Source organism: Entelurus aequoreus, linkage group LG27 (assembly GCF_033978785.1).
Source record: "Entelurus aequoreus isolate RoL-2023_Sb linkage group LG27, RoL_Eaeq_v1.1, whole genome shotgun sequence".
NCBI lineage: Eukaryota > Metazoa > Chordata > Actinopteri > Syngnathiformes > Syngnathidae > Entelurus > Entelurus aequoreus.
Genome location: NC_084757.1, coordinates 647,473 through 662,859, shown reverse-complemented (window position 1 = coordinate 662,859; position 15,387 = coordinate 647,473). Strand labels below are relative to the sequence as shown.

The following is a 15,387-nucleotide window of genomic DNA, read 5'->3' as shown; positions in this document are numbered from 1 at the left end:
ATCTATATGATAATACATATAATAATATATATCATAATAATCATAATCTATAAAATAATAATCCACATCATAATAATCTATATCATAATAATCATAATCTATAAAATAATAATCCACATCATAATAATCTATATCATAATCATAATCTATAAAATAATAATCCACATCATAATAATCTATATCATAATAATCCATATCATGTTACTTTTCTGCAGAAGAGAACTTTGTTCCTTCATTTTCTGTCTCCTTCTTTTCCTTCATGTGGTCATCATGTCATCATCATGTGATTATCATGTCATGTGGTCATCATGTGATCATCAAGTCATAATGTGATCATCATGTCAGCATTATGTCACCATGTGGTCATCGTGTGATTATCATGTGGTCATCATGTCATCATCTGGTCATCATGTGATCATTATCTGGTCAAGTGGTCATCATGTCATCATCATGTCATGTGATTATCATGTGGTCATGTCATCATGTAATCATGTGATCATCATGTGATCATCATGTGATTATCATGTGATTATCATGTGATTATCATATCATCATGTGGTCATGTCATGTCATCATGTGATTATCATGTCATCATGTGGTCATGTCATGTCATCATGTGATTATCATGTCATCATGTGGTCATGTCATGTCATCATGTGATTATCATGTGATTATCATATCATCATGTGGTCATGTCATCATGTGATTATCATGTCATCATGTGGTCATGTCATGTCATCATGTGATTATCATGTCATCATGTGGTCATGTCATGTCATCATGTGATTATCATGTCATCATGTGGTCATGTCATGTCATCATGTGATTATCATGTCATCATGTGGTCATGTCATCATGTGATTATCATGTGATTATCATATCATCATGTGGTCATGTCATGTCATCATGTGATTATCATGTCATCATGTGGTCATGTCATGTCATCATGTGATTATCATGTCATCATGTGGTCATCATGTCATGGCATCATCATGTCATCATCATGTGATTATCATGTGGTCATCATGTCTTGTGATCATCATGTCATCATCATGTGATTATCATGTGGTCATCATGTCTTGTGATCATCATGTCATCATCATGTGATTATCATGTGGTCATCATGTCTTGTGATCATCATGTCATCATCATGTGATTATCATGTGGTCATCATGTCTTGTGATCATCATGTGGTCATGTCATCATCTGGTCATCATGTCATCTGGTCATGTAATCATGTGATCATCATGTGATTATCATGTCATCATGTTGTCATCATGTCATGTCATCATCATGTGATCATCATGTCATGTGATTATCATGTCATCATGTGGTCATGTCATCATCTGGTCGTCATGTGATCATCATGTGATTATCATGTCATCATGTGGTCGTCATGTCATCATCATGTGATCATCATGTCATCATGTGATCATCACTCCCACTACCACACCTTAAATTGGAGTCCTTAATCTCGTTATATATGGAAATATAATGACAATAAAGTCCATTCTATTCTATTCATTCTATTCTATGTCATCATGTGGTCATCACGTGATCATCATGTGGTCATCATGTAATAATCATATTTCGTGTTGATGGTGTGAATATTTAGTGTTGATAGTGTAATAATTATAATAATATAAAAAAAATGCAATCTATAAAAATTCAGTTTCTAAGAATTCAGGTACAACAATTTAATGTGTCAAAAAAAAATCAGTGTATACAAATTTAAAGTCTAAAAATTCAGTGTAGAAATATTCGGTGTAAAATAAAAAATCAGTGTAAAAAATAATTAATTGTATAAAATTAAGTCTAAAATTCAGTGCAAAAAAATAAATGAATGTATAAGAAAATCAGGGTACAAAAATTAAGTGTAAAAAATCAATGTATAAGAAAATCAGTGCAGAAAAATTTTAGTGTATAAAAATTCAGAGTAAAACATTTGGTGCAGAAATATTTGTTGTTTCAAAAGTCAAGACCCACTTCTGGTAATTAGAGACTGAAGCACCTGATTGGCTGGTTGGGAGACACGATCGATTGCTTCTGTCTGAATTGACAGGAAGTGAGTCCTGAGTTTTGAATAGTCTTCTGACAAACTTTTATACAAGATTTTTGAAGGAAAAAAAAGACACACAATGAAGAAGCAAGTCAGCAGCACCTGAGGAGATGACCATGGTCTTCCCTGGCAGATGGTCCTCCCTGGAACATGACCACGGACCAGCAGAAGTCAGCAGCACCTGAGGAGATGACCATGGTCTTCCCTGGCAGATGGTCCTCCCTGGAACAAAGGAGAGACTAATTAGTCTTGACCACGCTCAGAGCGCCAGCCTGCCAGCTGAGGGCCGATCGGTTTTCTCCGGCTCGGGTGGAAGGCCTGAGTCTGTCACGAGATCCACAAGGTCAGGTTTCAGAGTTTTCAGCGGCCCCAGGCCCGGAAGCGGCAACACAATCCATGGCGAGGAGCTTGGTCTTCTGGCGCACCTTTGACTGCTGCTCTGACCGCTCACCTTCTGGTCCGGCAAAGGATCCCCGGCACGTTAGAAGACCAGGTCAGCTGGATCCCTGGCACACAGAGGACCAGGTCAGCTGGATCCCTGGCACACAGAAGACCAGGTCAGGTCGAAGTGGGACTCTCAGCTGTGTCAGTGGGGGAAGGGGGGGCAGCGTGGACCCTAGACCAGAACTATCAGGGTTTCCTGCAGCGCTTTGTTGTTAAAGCGTCCGCCTTAACAACAAAGAGCCACCGCCTAAACTAAAGTCTTTTTTTATTTATTAATTTTTTTAAATGTTGTATTTATTTTTTAAAAAAAATAATTTTGGCCTCTGAATGAGAGGTACTGGGTTCGAAACCCACTCGAGTTGACAGCATTTTGTGCCACCTCATCATACTTTACTGAGCCAGGACTCCTCGATTACATTCGTGTATGGACCAAAATCTTATCTTCACAAGACTGACGATAGCCCAGACTGTTGAATTAGGACAAAAGGTACTAGGTTCGAACCCCACTCCGGTTGGCAGTATTTTCTTCCACCTTATCATACTTTAATGAGCCAGGGGTCGTAGATAACATTTGTGTATGAAAAGAAATCTATTCTTCACAAGACCAAGGATACCTCAGTGGTTAAGACTGCTTACTTGAAACGAGAGGCACTGGGTTCGAACCCCACTGTAGTTGACAGCATTTTGTTCCACCTCATCATACTTTACTGAACCAGGAGTCCTCGATTACATTTGTGTATGTAATACAATCGTTTGTTCGCAAGACCCAGGATAGGCCAAGGGTTAAGACTGCTGACTGGGAATGAAAGGTACTGGGTTCAAACCCCACTCTGGTTGATGGTATTTTGTTCTACCTCATCATACTTTACTGAGCCAGGAGTCCTCGATTACATTTGTGTATGAAAAAAAATATCCTCTCCACAAGACCCAGACTGTTGACTCAGGTTGAAGGGTGCTGGGTTGTAAACGTTCAATTATTTTTTCAGTTTCAGATTTTTTTTTAGTTTAAATATATATATTTTTTACACGCAAAAATTATTTTTAACACGTAAAAAAAAAATGTTTTTTCCAACTTCAGATTGTTCTTTTTCAGTTCAAAGTATTTTTTTACACCTTGCAGATATTGATTTTTAAGATTAAAATTGTGTTTTTTACATGTTCGTTTATTTTTTTCAGTTTCTGATTTTTTTTTCTTGGTTTAAAATATTTTTTACCCTTTGCAGCTTTGTATTTTTAAGATAAACATTTTTTTTACACGTTCATTTATTTTTTTCAGTTTCTGAATTTTTTTTGCTTTAAATTTTTTACACCATGCAGGTTTTTTTTTTGGTTTTTTTTAAATATTAAGATTACAATGTAATTTTTTTTACATGTTCATTTATTTTTTCCAGCTTTAGATTTTTATTTTTTGGATCAAAACATTATTTTATTTTTTTACACGCAAAAATTATTTTTAACATGTAAAACAATTTTTTTTCCAACTCCACATTGTTCTTTTTCAGTTTAAAGTATTTTTTTTCACACCATACAGATATTGATTTTTAAGATTAAAATTGTGTTTTTTACATGTTCATTTATTTTTTTCAGTTTCTGATTTTTTTTCCCGAAAAAATTATATTTTTTCCACGTCCATTTAGTTTTTTTCAGTATCAAATTTTTCTTTCTTGGTTTAAAATATTTTTTACACTTTGCAGGTTTTTATTTTTAAGATTAAAACATTTTTTACACGTTCATTTATTTTTGCAGTTTCAGATTTGTTTTTAGTTTAAATATATATATAGTACAAAATTGTTTTTCCAACTTCAGATTGTTCTTTTTCAGTTTAAATTATTTTTTTTACACCTTGTAGATATTGATTTTTAAGATTAGAATTGTGTTTTTTACATGTTCGTTTATTTTTTTCAGTTTCTGATTTTTTTTCCCCGTATAAAATGTTATTATTTCCACGTCCATTTATTTATTTTCAGTTTCAAATTTTTCTTTCTTGGTTTAAAATATTTTTTACACTTTGCAGCTTTGTATTTTTAAGATACTTTTTTTTTTTACACGTTTATTTATTTTTTTCAGTTTCTGAATTTTTTTTTACTTTAAATTTTTTTTTACACCATGCAGGTTTTTTTTATTTTTTTAAAAAAAGATTAAGATTACAATGTAAATTTTTTTACATGTTCATTTATTTTTTCCAGCTTTAGATTTTTATTTTTTGGATCAAAACATTATTTAATTTTTTTACACGCAAAAACTATTTTTAACATGTAAAACAATTTTTTTTCCAACTCCACATTGTTCTTTTTCAGTTTAAAGTATTTTTTTCCACACCATGCAGATATTGATTTTTAAGATTAAAATTGTGTTTTTTACCTGTTCATTTATTTTTTTCAGTTTCTGATTTTTTTTCCCGAAAAAATTATATTTTTTCCACGTCCTTTTATTTTTTTTCGGTATCAAATTTTTCTTTCTTGGTTTAAAATATTTTTTACACTTTGCAGGTTTTTATTTTTAAGATTAAAACATTTTTTACACGTTCATTTATTTTTTCAGTTTCAGATTTGTTTTTAGTTTAAAAATATATATAGTACAAAATTGTTTTTCCAACTTCAGATTGTTCTTTTTCAGTTTAAAGTATTTTTTTTACACCTTGCAGATATGGATTTTTAAGATTAAAATTGTGTTTTTTACATGTTCATTTATTTTTTCCAGTTTCGGATTTTTTTTCCCATATAAAATGTTATTATTTCCACGTCCATTTATTTATTTTCAGTTTCAAATTTTTCTTTCTTGGTTTAAAATATTTTTTACACTTTGCAGCTTTGTATTTTTAAGATAAAATTTTTTTTTACACGTTCATTTATTTTTTTCAGTTTTTGAATTTTTTTTTACTTTAAATTTTTTTTTACACCATGCAGGTTTTTTTTATTTTTTTAAAAAAAGATTAAGATTACAATGTAATTTTTTTTACATGTTCATTTCTTTTTTCCAGCTTTTTAACATGTAAAACAATTTTTTTTCCAACTTCACATTGTTCTTTTTCAGTTTAAAGTATTTTTTTTTTCACACCATGCAGATATTGATTTTTAAGATTAAAATTGTGTTTTTTACATGTTCATTTATTTTTTTCAGTTTCTGATTTTTTGTCCCGAAAATTTTTTATTTTTTCCACGTCCATTTAGTTTTTTTCAGTATCAAATTTTTCTTTCTTGGTTTAAAATATTTTTTACACTTTGCAGGTTTTTATTTTTAAAATTAAAACATTTTTTTACACGTTCATTTATTTTTTTCAGTTTCAGTTTTGTTTTTAGTTTAAATATATATATAGTACAAAATTGTTTTTCCAACTTCAGATTGTTCTTTTTCAGTTTAAAGTATTTTTTTACACCTTGCAGATATTGATTTTTAAGATTAAAATTGTGTTTCTTACCTTGTTCATTTATTTTTTTCAGTTTCTGATTTTTTCCCGAAAAAAATGTAAACATTTTTTACACATTAATTTATTTGTTTTCAGTTTTAGATTTTCCATTGTTATATACAAATATGATTTTTCCCACCTCAATTTATTTTAGATTTTCCTTTTTCACAATGACTTTTTTTTTTTTTTACACGTTCATGATTTTTTCTGTTTCATATTTCAGACCTTTAGTTGAAATAGTCAATATTCTTACCATGATTTGTGTTATGAAACATGTTGACCCTCACCACTCTTGGCCTGGTGTGGTCTCTGATGTCACAGCTGAGGTTGAAGTTGCGTCATAAAACCCTGACGGGTGTTGTTGGTGCCCGTGTCACATGGTCTTCCCTCAGCTGAGAGTCCTTCCGGGATCCCGAGTGGAAAAAGTCCACGTCAGGAGAAGAAAGGTCTCTTTTGGAGTGCTCCGCTGATACCTCCTGCTGGCGCTTGGCGCGTGAATGACATTGGCGGCCATCCTATCCTTTCCCCTTTGAATTATTCACGCCTCACGTCCTCCCGGGGATGGATTGTTGATTGTTCTCCATGGTGTTGGAGGAGCACATCTTCACCGCTGCGGCCGCCTCAACACGCAAGGATCTGACACTGGAGGAGCAGAAAGGTGGGTGGCTTTCACTTCTTCTTCTTCACCTCCTTCAGTCTCCTGGGGACTTCCCTGGCAGCTCCACCTAATCCTGCATGCGCTTCACAAATCTTCAGGGCGGAACAAAAAAAGTATTTGTTACAGCCTTATTCCAAAATAGAATACATTCATTCGTATCCTCAAAATTCTACACATAATACCCAAAACAGGCCCAGAGCATAATACTACCACCACCATGCTTGACGGTATACGTGGTGTTCCTGGGATTAAAAGACCTCACTTTTTCTCCTCCAAACATATTGCTGGGTATTGTGGCCAAACAGCTCCATTTTTGTGTCATCTGACCACAGAACTTTCCTCCAGAAGGTCTTATCTTTGTCCATGTGATGTCAGATGAAACAAAACAGTTGACATACAAGTCTATGTCAACTTTTTCCCCACTGTATAATTTTTTATTTATTTTTTACTCATTGTTGTTGACTACTTTAAGAAGTAGTGGTCTTATGAATATGACATTTTAGGGCAGTATGACAGGCAGTGCATCTGGAAAAGTATTCACACATTTCCTTGTGTTACTTTTATTTCTACATTCTACACACATTACTCTATCATGACAATGGGAAAAGTTATTCGGATGATTTTTTACACATTTGAAAATGAACAATTATTTTACATTTTTCTTTTTAGATTCAAATATCATTTTTTACATGTTCATTTTTCTTTGCCAGAATAAGATATTATGTTTTAAATATTCATTTTTATTTCCAATTTCAGATGTTTTCCTTTTTCAGCTTAAAACTTTTTTTTTTACACGATTCAAAAAAATTTTTTTGAGCTTTTTCTTTCAGATTAAATTATGATTTATTTACACCTGATTTTTTTTTTCAGTTTTATATTTTTTTTTTTTACGTGCTCATTTATTATTTTTAGTTTCGGATTTTTATTTTTAAATTCAAAATATAATTTTTTAACAGATTCATTGATTTTTTTCTGTTTTAGATTTTTTTTCCAGAATAAAATATACATTTTTACATGTTCATTTTTTTTTTTCAGTTTCAGATTTTTATTTTCCAGATTTTTTTCAGCCCCCTTGCCCTCAAATTGAAATACAACTGAGAACCTGATTATTAAAAATGAAAAAGCTCTTTGCTCAACACTTAGTTGATGCACTTTGGCAGCAATCACAGCCTCAAGTGTTTTTGAACACGCTGCCACCATCTTGGCACACCTATCTTTGGGCACTTTCTCCTCTTGCAGCACCTGTCAAGCTCCATCAGGTTGAATTTATTCCAATATAGAATAAAATGTGTAAAAAGAAAAGCACTGTGAGTAGTTATGTACATGTTATTTTTTACATTTAGTTGGGGTTTTTTAATTAAAAAAACAAACAAAAAAAACACTTTCACATAGTCATTGCAGGGTATTGTGTGTGGAATTTTCAAGACTAAAATGAATTTATTCCATTTTGGAATAAGGCTGTAACATTACAAAATGTGGAAAAAATTAAGCACTGTGAATACTTATGCTCGTTTTGTAAAAAAAAACTATTTCCACAGTCATAACTCATTACAGGGTATTGTGTGTAGAATTTTGAGGACAAAAATTAAGCACTGCGAATACTTATGCTTGTTTTTTTTTGGTTTTTTTAATTAAAAAAACCCCCCACAAAAACAACTTTTTCACACATTCATTACAGGGTATTGTGTGTGGAATTTTGAGGACAAAAATTAAGCACTGTGAATACTTATGCTTGTTTTTTTGGTTTTTTTTATTTAAAAAAAAAACGAAAAAAAAACTTTTTCACAGTTATTACGGGGTATTGTGTGTAGAATTTTGAGGACAAAAATTAAGCGCTGTGAATACTTATGCTTGTTTTGTTTTTTTCGTTTTTTTAATTAAAAAACAACACCAAAAAAAACTTTTTCACACAGTCATTACAGGGTATTGTGTGTAGAATTTTGAGGACAAACATTAAGCGCTGTGAATACTTATGCTTGTTTTGTTTTTGTCGTTTTTTTAATTTAAAAAAACAACAAAAAAACAACTTTTTCACAAAGTCATTACGGGGTATTGTGTGTAGAATTTTGAGGACGAAAATTAAGCACTGTGAATACTTATGCTTGTTTTTTTTGTTTTTTTTAATTTAAAAAAAAACTAAAAAAAACTTTTTCACAGTCATTACGGGGTATTGTGTGTAGAATTTTGAGGACAAAAATTAAGCGCTGTGAATACTTATGCTTGTTTTGTTTTTTTCGTTTTTTTTAATTAAAAAACAACAACAAAAAACAACTTTTTCACATAGTCATTACCGTATTGTGTGTAGAATTTTGAGGACAAAAATTAAGCACTGTGAATACTTATGCTTGTTTTGTTTTTGTCGTTTTTTTTATTTAAAAAAACAACAAAAAAACAACTTTTTCACATAGTCATTACGGGGTATTGTGTGTAGAATTTTGAGGACAAAAATTAAGCGCTGTGAATACTTATGCTTTTTTTTTTTTTTCTCCTTTTTTTTAATTAAAAAACAGCAACAAAAAACAACTTTTTCACATAGTCATTACCGGATATTGTGTGTAGAATTTTGAGGACAAAAATTAAGCGCTGTGAATACTTATGCTTTTTTTTTTCCCCCCGTTTTTTTAATTAAAAAAAGAACAAAGAAAAAACTACTTTTTCACATAGTCATTACCGGATATTGTGTGTAGAATTTTGAGGACAAAAATTAAGCACTGTGAATACTTATGCTTGTTTTGTTTTTGTCGTTTTTTTTATTTAAAAAAACAACAAAAAAACAACTTTTTCACATAGTCATTACGGGGTATTGTGTGTAGAATTTTGAGGACAAAAATTAAGCGCTGTGAATACTTATGCTTTTTTTTTTTTTTCCCGTTTTTTTTAATTAAAAAACAGCAACAAAAAACAACTTTTTCACATAGTCATTACCGGATATTGTGTGTAGAATTTTGAGGACAAAAATTAAGCGCTGTGAATACTTATGCTTTTTTTTTTTCCCCCGTTTTTTTAATTAAAAAAAGAACAAAGAAAAAACAACTTTTTCACATAGTCATTACCGGATATTGTGTGTAGAATTTTGAGGACAAAAATTAAGCGCTGTGAATACTTATGCTTGTTTTTTTTTCTTCGTTTTTTTAAATTAAAAAAAAACAACAAAAAAACAACTTTTTCACACAGTCATTACCGGGTATTGTGTGTAGAATTTTGAGGACAAAAATTAAGCACTGTGAATACTTATGCTTGTTTTTTTTGTTTTTTATTTTAAAAAAAAAAAACGTTTTCACAGTCATTACGGGGTATTGTGTGTAGAATTTTGAGGACAAAAATTAAGCACTGTGAATACTTATGCTTGTTTTTTTGTTTGTTTTTTTATTTTTTTTAAAAAACCGTTTTCACAGTCATTACGGGGTATTGTGTGTAGAATTTTGAGGACAAAAATTAAGCGCTGTGAATTCTTACGCTTGTTTTTTTTCCGTTTTTTTTTATTTAAAAAAACAACAACAAAAAAACTACTTTTTCACATAGTCATTACCGGGTATTGTGTGTAGAATTTTGAGGACAAAAATTAAACGCTGTGAATACTTATGCTTGGTTTTTTTTCCCTTTTTTTTAAAATTAAAAAACAACAAAAAAACAACTTTTTCACATAGTCATTACCGGGTATTGTGTGTAGAATTTTGAGGACAAAAATTAAGTGCTGTGAATACTTATGCTTTTTTTTTTTTTTTTAATATATTTTTTCAAACTATAAAAAAAAAACTTTTTCACGTAGTGTGTAGAATTTTGAGGACAAAAATTAAGCACTGTGAATACTTATGCTCGTTTTTTTCCCCCCGTTTTTTTTATTTAAAAAACAACAAAAAAACAACTTTTTCACATAGTCATTACGGGGTATTGTGTGTAGAATTTTGAGGACAGAAATTAAATAGTGTGAATACTTATGCTTGTTTTTTTGTTTTGTTTTTTTTATTTAAAAAAGAAAAACTATAAAAAAAAACTTTTTCACAGTCATTACTGGGTATTGTGTGTAGAATTTTGAGGACAAACATTAAGCACTGTGAATACTTATGCTTGTTTTGTTTTAGTTTTTTATTTAAAAAAAAAAAATTTAACAATTTTTTTTCACAGTCATTACAGGGTATTGTGTGTAGAATTTTGAGGACAAAAATTAAGCACTGTGAATACTTATGCTTGTTTTTTTTTCTTCGTTTTTTTAAACTAAAAAACAACAACAAAAAAACTACTTTTTCACATAGCCATTACGGGGTATTGTGTGTAGAATTTTGAGGACAAAAACAAATGTATTCCATTTTGGAATAAGGCTGTAGCGCAGTGAATGCTTTGTGGACGCAAGGTGTGTGGCATGTCTTCCACAGCCCCCAGGGGGCGCCACACATGTCATTTAAAGTCCCAGGAAATGATGAGAGAAACAAACACTTGTTGACTTGGTCATCACTCGACTCCTCTTGCTGACCTGACATGTGAGAGGACGTGTACTTACACCACAGACGAGTGTGAGAGTGTGTGTAAGTGTGTGTGTGTGTGTGTGTGTGTGTGTGTGTGTGTGTGTGCTCTTGTATTTCTAGCCTTCTTGAGACATGAAGAAGGAAAAGTATCTTCCATATGAGGAGGTGTGAACAAGTGATGACATAAATCAATAACATTGCATCTAATAGACAATGTCTCATTTGTGGTGACATCTATCAAAATGAGGGTGGTCCCAAAAAGGAGGGATTTTTCACATTGACTGTGTGTCGCTTTTAAAAGTGCTCCCCCTCTGGTCAACATATGAAATAACAAGTGTGTGTAAGAAATTGAAATGCGCCCCCTTTTTGGCCAAAATGTATTTAAAAAAATAAAATAAATATGTATATAGAGACATGCTGTAATAACTTGAAGTAAATAATAATAATAATAAAACCGTTTACAAACAAAAAATAAAATAAAAACTAAATTAACTAAAAGCAGTCTTTTTCTCACAATGTGTATTTTTTCTTGTAAAATTGTGAAAAATTTCTCATATTCTTTCTGCTTCTGTAACATTGCAATATTTTCTCATAAAATTATTACTTTGTATGAAAAATCATTACTTTTTAATGCAAAATGGCGACATTTGTTGTATAAAATTCTGACTTTTATCACAATATTGCAAATTGTTTTTGTTGTAAAATAGTGACGTTTTTTTTTTAAGTAAAATTATGACTTTCGTCATCATTTTGCCGAGTAAAATTCCAATCGTTATTATAACATTGCCAAGATATTAAAGTTTTCGTCTAAAATTGTGACTTTTGTCGAGTGAAATGACGACTTTTCATAAAATTGTCAAAATGTTAAGCTTTTCTTGTAAAATTGCGACTGCCTTTGAGTAAAATTCCAACTTTTATCATAATATTGCACACATGTTCCGTTTTTCTTGTAAAATTTTGACTTGCGTTGAGTAAAATTAATTACTTTTATTATAATGCTGCCAAAATTCCAAGTTTTTCTTGTGAAATTGGGACCTTTTTCTTGTCAAATTCCAACTCATTTTTCACAACAAGCTTTTATTTATATTTGCATAGTATGTATATATTATTAATGTTGTAAATACACATCTTTATATATCTAGAAAGGCTGGTCCTAAAGAGGGAGGCATTTTTCTCAGGTCTCAAGAAGGTAACAAATACAAGAATGTGTGTGTGTGTGTGTGTGTGTTCTTGTATTTCTGCCCTTCTTGAGACATGAAGAAGGAAAAGTATCTTCCATATGAGGAGGTGTGAACAAGTGATGACATCAATCAATAACATTGCATCTAATAGACAATGTCTCATTTGTGGTGACATCTATCAAAATGAGGGTGCTCCCAAAAAGGAGGGATTTTTCACATTGACTGCGTGTCGCTTTTAAAAGTGCTCCCCCTCTGGTCAACATATGAAATAACAAGTGCGTGTAAGAAATTGAAATGCGCCCCCTTTTTGGCCAAAATGTATTTAAAAAAATAAAATAAGTATGTATATAGAGACATACTGTAATAACTTGAAGTAAATAATGAAGATTAAAAACCAATTACAAACAAAAAATTCAACAAAAAAAGAACTATCAAAGTAGTCTTTTTCTCACAATGTGTCAAATTTTTCTTATAAAATTGGAAACAATTGCTCATATTCTTTCTGTTTCTGTAATATTGCAATATTTTCTCGTAAAATTATTACTTTTTTATGTAAAATTATTACTTTTTAATGCAAAATGGCGACATTTGTCGTATAAAATTCAGACTTTTATCACAATATTGCCAATTTTTTTTGTTGTTGTAAAATAGTGACATTTTTTTTGAGTAAAATGATGACTTTTGTCATCATTTTGCCGAGTAAAATTCCAATCGTTTTTATAATATTGCCAAGACATTAAAGTTTTCGTATAAAATTGTGACTTTTGTGGAGTAACATGACGACTCTTTTCATAAAATTGCCAAAATGTTAAGCTTTTCTCGTAAAATTGCGTCTGTTATTGAGTAAAATTCCAACTTTTATCATAATATTGCACACATGTTCAGTTTCCCTTGCAACATTTTGACTCGCGTTGAGTAAAATGACGACTTTTATTAGTTTTTCTTTTGAAAGTGTGACCTTTTTCTTGTGAAATTCCAACTCGTTTTTCACAACAATCTTTTTTATATTTGCATAGTATGTATATATTATTAATGTTGTAAATACACATCTTTATATATCTAGAAAGGCTGGTCCTAAAGAGGGAGGCATTTTTCTCAGCTCTCAAGAAGGTAACAAACACACAAGAATGTGTGTGTGTGTGTGTGTGTGTGTGTGTGTGTGTGTGTGTGTGTGTGTGTGTGTGTGTGTTGATAATAACCAAATGCCAGTGTGTCCAATCAAACACACACACACACTAGAAGTAGTAGTTGGGGAGCTCCCAGGACTCCCAGGACGGGTCGCAGTGGAAAAAGTAGTCCAGAAAACAAAAGGTGTTGCATAAAAAGTCCCGGGCTGGCGTTCAGAGAACTGGACGGCGAGCCAAGAGTCCGTGAAGGCTCGGGCCAGCTGTGCAGCAGCAGCGAGAGCCGAGGAGAACATCTCTTCAGAAGAAAACATTCCTGCTTTGGAATGTGAGTGGACTGATTGATGATTGCAGGCCGCCGGGGCTGATACTGGAAGTCCGTGGTCAACAGGAACAGGAAGTGTGGCAGCGCAGACGTCTCCGCCTCCACGGCAACATGGACACCTTGCAGGTGCTTCTCCTCTACAGTGGAACCTCCATTTACAAACTTAATTGCTTCCTGAACAGGGTTTTCGAACCGAAAACTTCATATCGTGAAGCAACTTTCTCCATTAGAAACAATGTAAATATGAATAATTGGTTCCAGCCTCCACCAAACTCCATATTTTAGTGAAGACACTTTCAACTAGGGCTGTCCAAAGTTTTTTTAACGGGCGATTAACGCATTTGGGCCCTTTTTGACCCTCAAGCCGTGCCGTAGCGGCGGGAACTCGGCTGCAGGACACCTGCAGCTGATGAGCCGCTAGTGAGCAGAAACGGACAAAAGAAAGTCTACCTCATGGAAATATATCAGGTTCAAAGGTAAAATTAACAAGTTGTTCTCCTGACAAAAAATGATTATTTTTCACCGTGAGAAGAGCAAACACCTGCTGTGCGCGTCGTACTAGAGGTGGGTGGTGCTTCACTTCCATGTTCACATGACAGTTAAGGTGCAGTGATGACATAACATTTACATTACACAGTGATTCCCTCCTTCTTTCCACGCTGGTCTGCAGTCTTTTTGGGACTCAAGTCCAGTTATCAAAATGGACAAAACTTGTCAGAAGGCCAAAAAAAAAACACGTTAAAGTTCTGACGAGTGACTTTTTTGGTGTCTTTTCATTGAACAATGAACATACACAAATATGAGGCACCTCCAATACAACACAACACAATACCATACAACAGAACACGATACAACACAACACTCAACATCAGGCACATAATAAATCAAATGAAAACAATTCTCATACAAACAAAAAACTGCCAAAGAAAACAAAAGAAACAACACAGAATCTTTGGGTGTCCCACGATTCGATTCAATATCAATTCTTGGGGTCACGATTCGATTCAAAATCGATTTTTGTTCAATTCAACATGATTTTTGATTCAAAAACGATTTTTTCCCGATTCAAAAGGATTCTCTATTCATTCAATACATAGGATTTCAGCAGGATCTATATATATATATATATATATATATATATATATATATATATATATATATATATATATATATATATATATATATATATATATATATATATATATGTATATATATATATGTGTATGTACAGTATATATATATATATATATATATATATATACACATATATATATATATATACACATATATATATATATATATATATATATATATATATATATATGTGTGTGTATATATATATATATATATATATATATATATATATATATATATATATATATATATCTATATATCTATCTATCTATCTATCTATCTATCTATATATATATAAGGTTTCTGTGGTTTATCCGTTATACGGAATATACGTTAGGTCAGGAAAAACACAGAGGCTATATCATCCCTACAAGCCTGTTTCGCCGGTTTCTCCTAAAGAGCAGGGGGGGGGGAAAAATCCCCTGAAGAGCAGAGAAACCTGCAAAAACAGGCTTGTAGGGATGAAACAGCCTCTGTGTTTTTTCCTGACCTAACGTATATACAGATATATATCTACATACATAAATGCTGCGCCCTGCTTTTTGCCTGCAGGCGCGGCCCAAAATGATACAGACCAGGTTTGTACAAGGAGG

General features: G+C 32.0%; 1 long non-coding RNA gene across 1 annotated transcript; it reads left to right on the top strand.

Annotated features, from left to right (window-relative positions):
* Positions 1-1,854: 1,854 nt before the first annotated feature.
* Positions 1,855-2,803, top strand: LOC133644335 (uncharacterized). Its single transcript, XR_009824754.1, has 2 exons — positions 1,855-2,552; positions 2,585-2,803. It is a non-coding gene; the product is annotated as an uncharacterized LOC133644335 (long non-coding RNA).
* Positions 2,804-15,387: the final 12,584 nt, after the last annotated feature.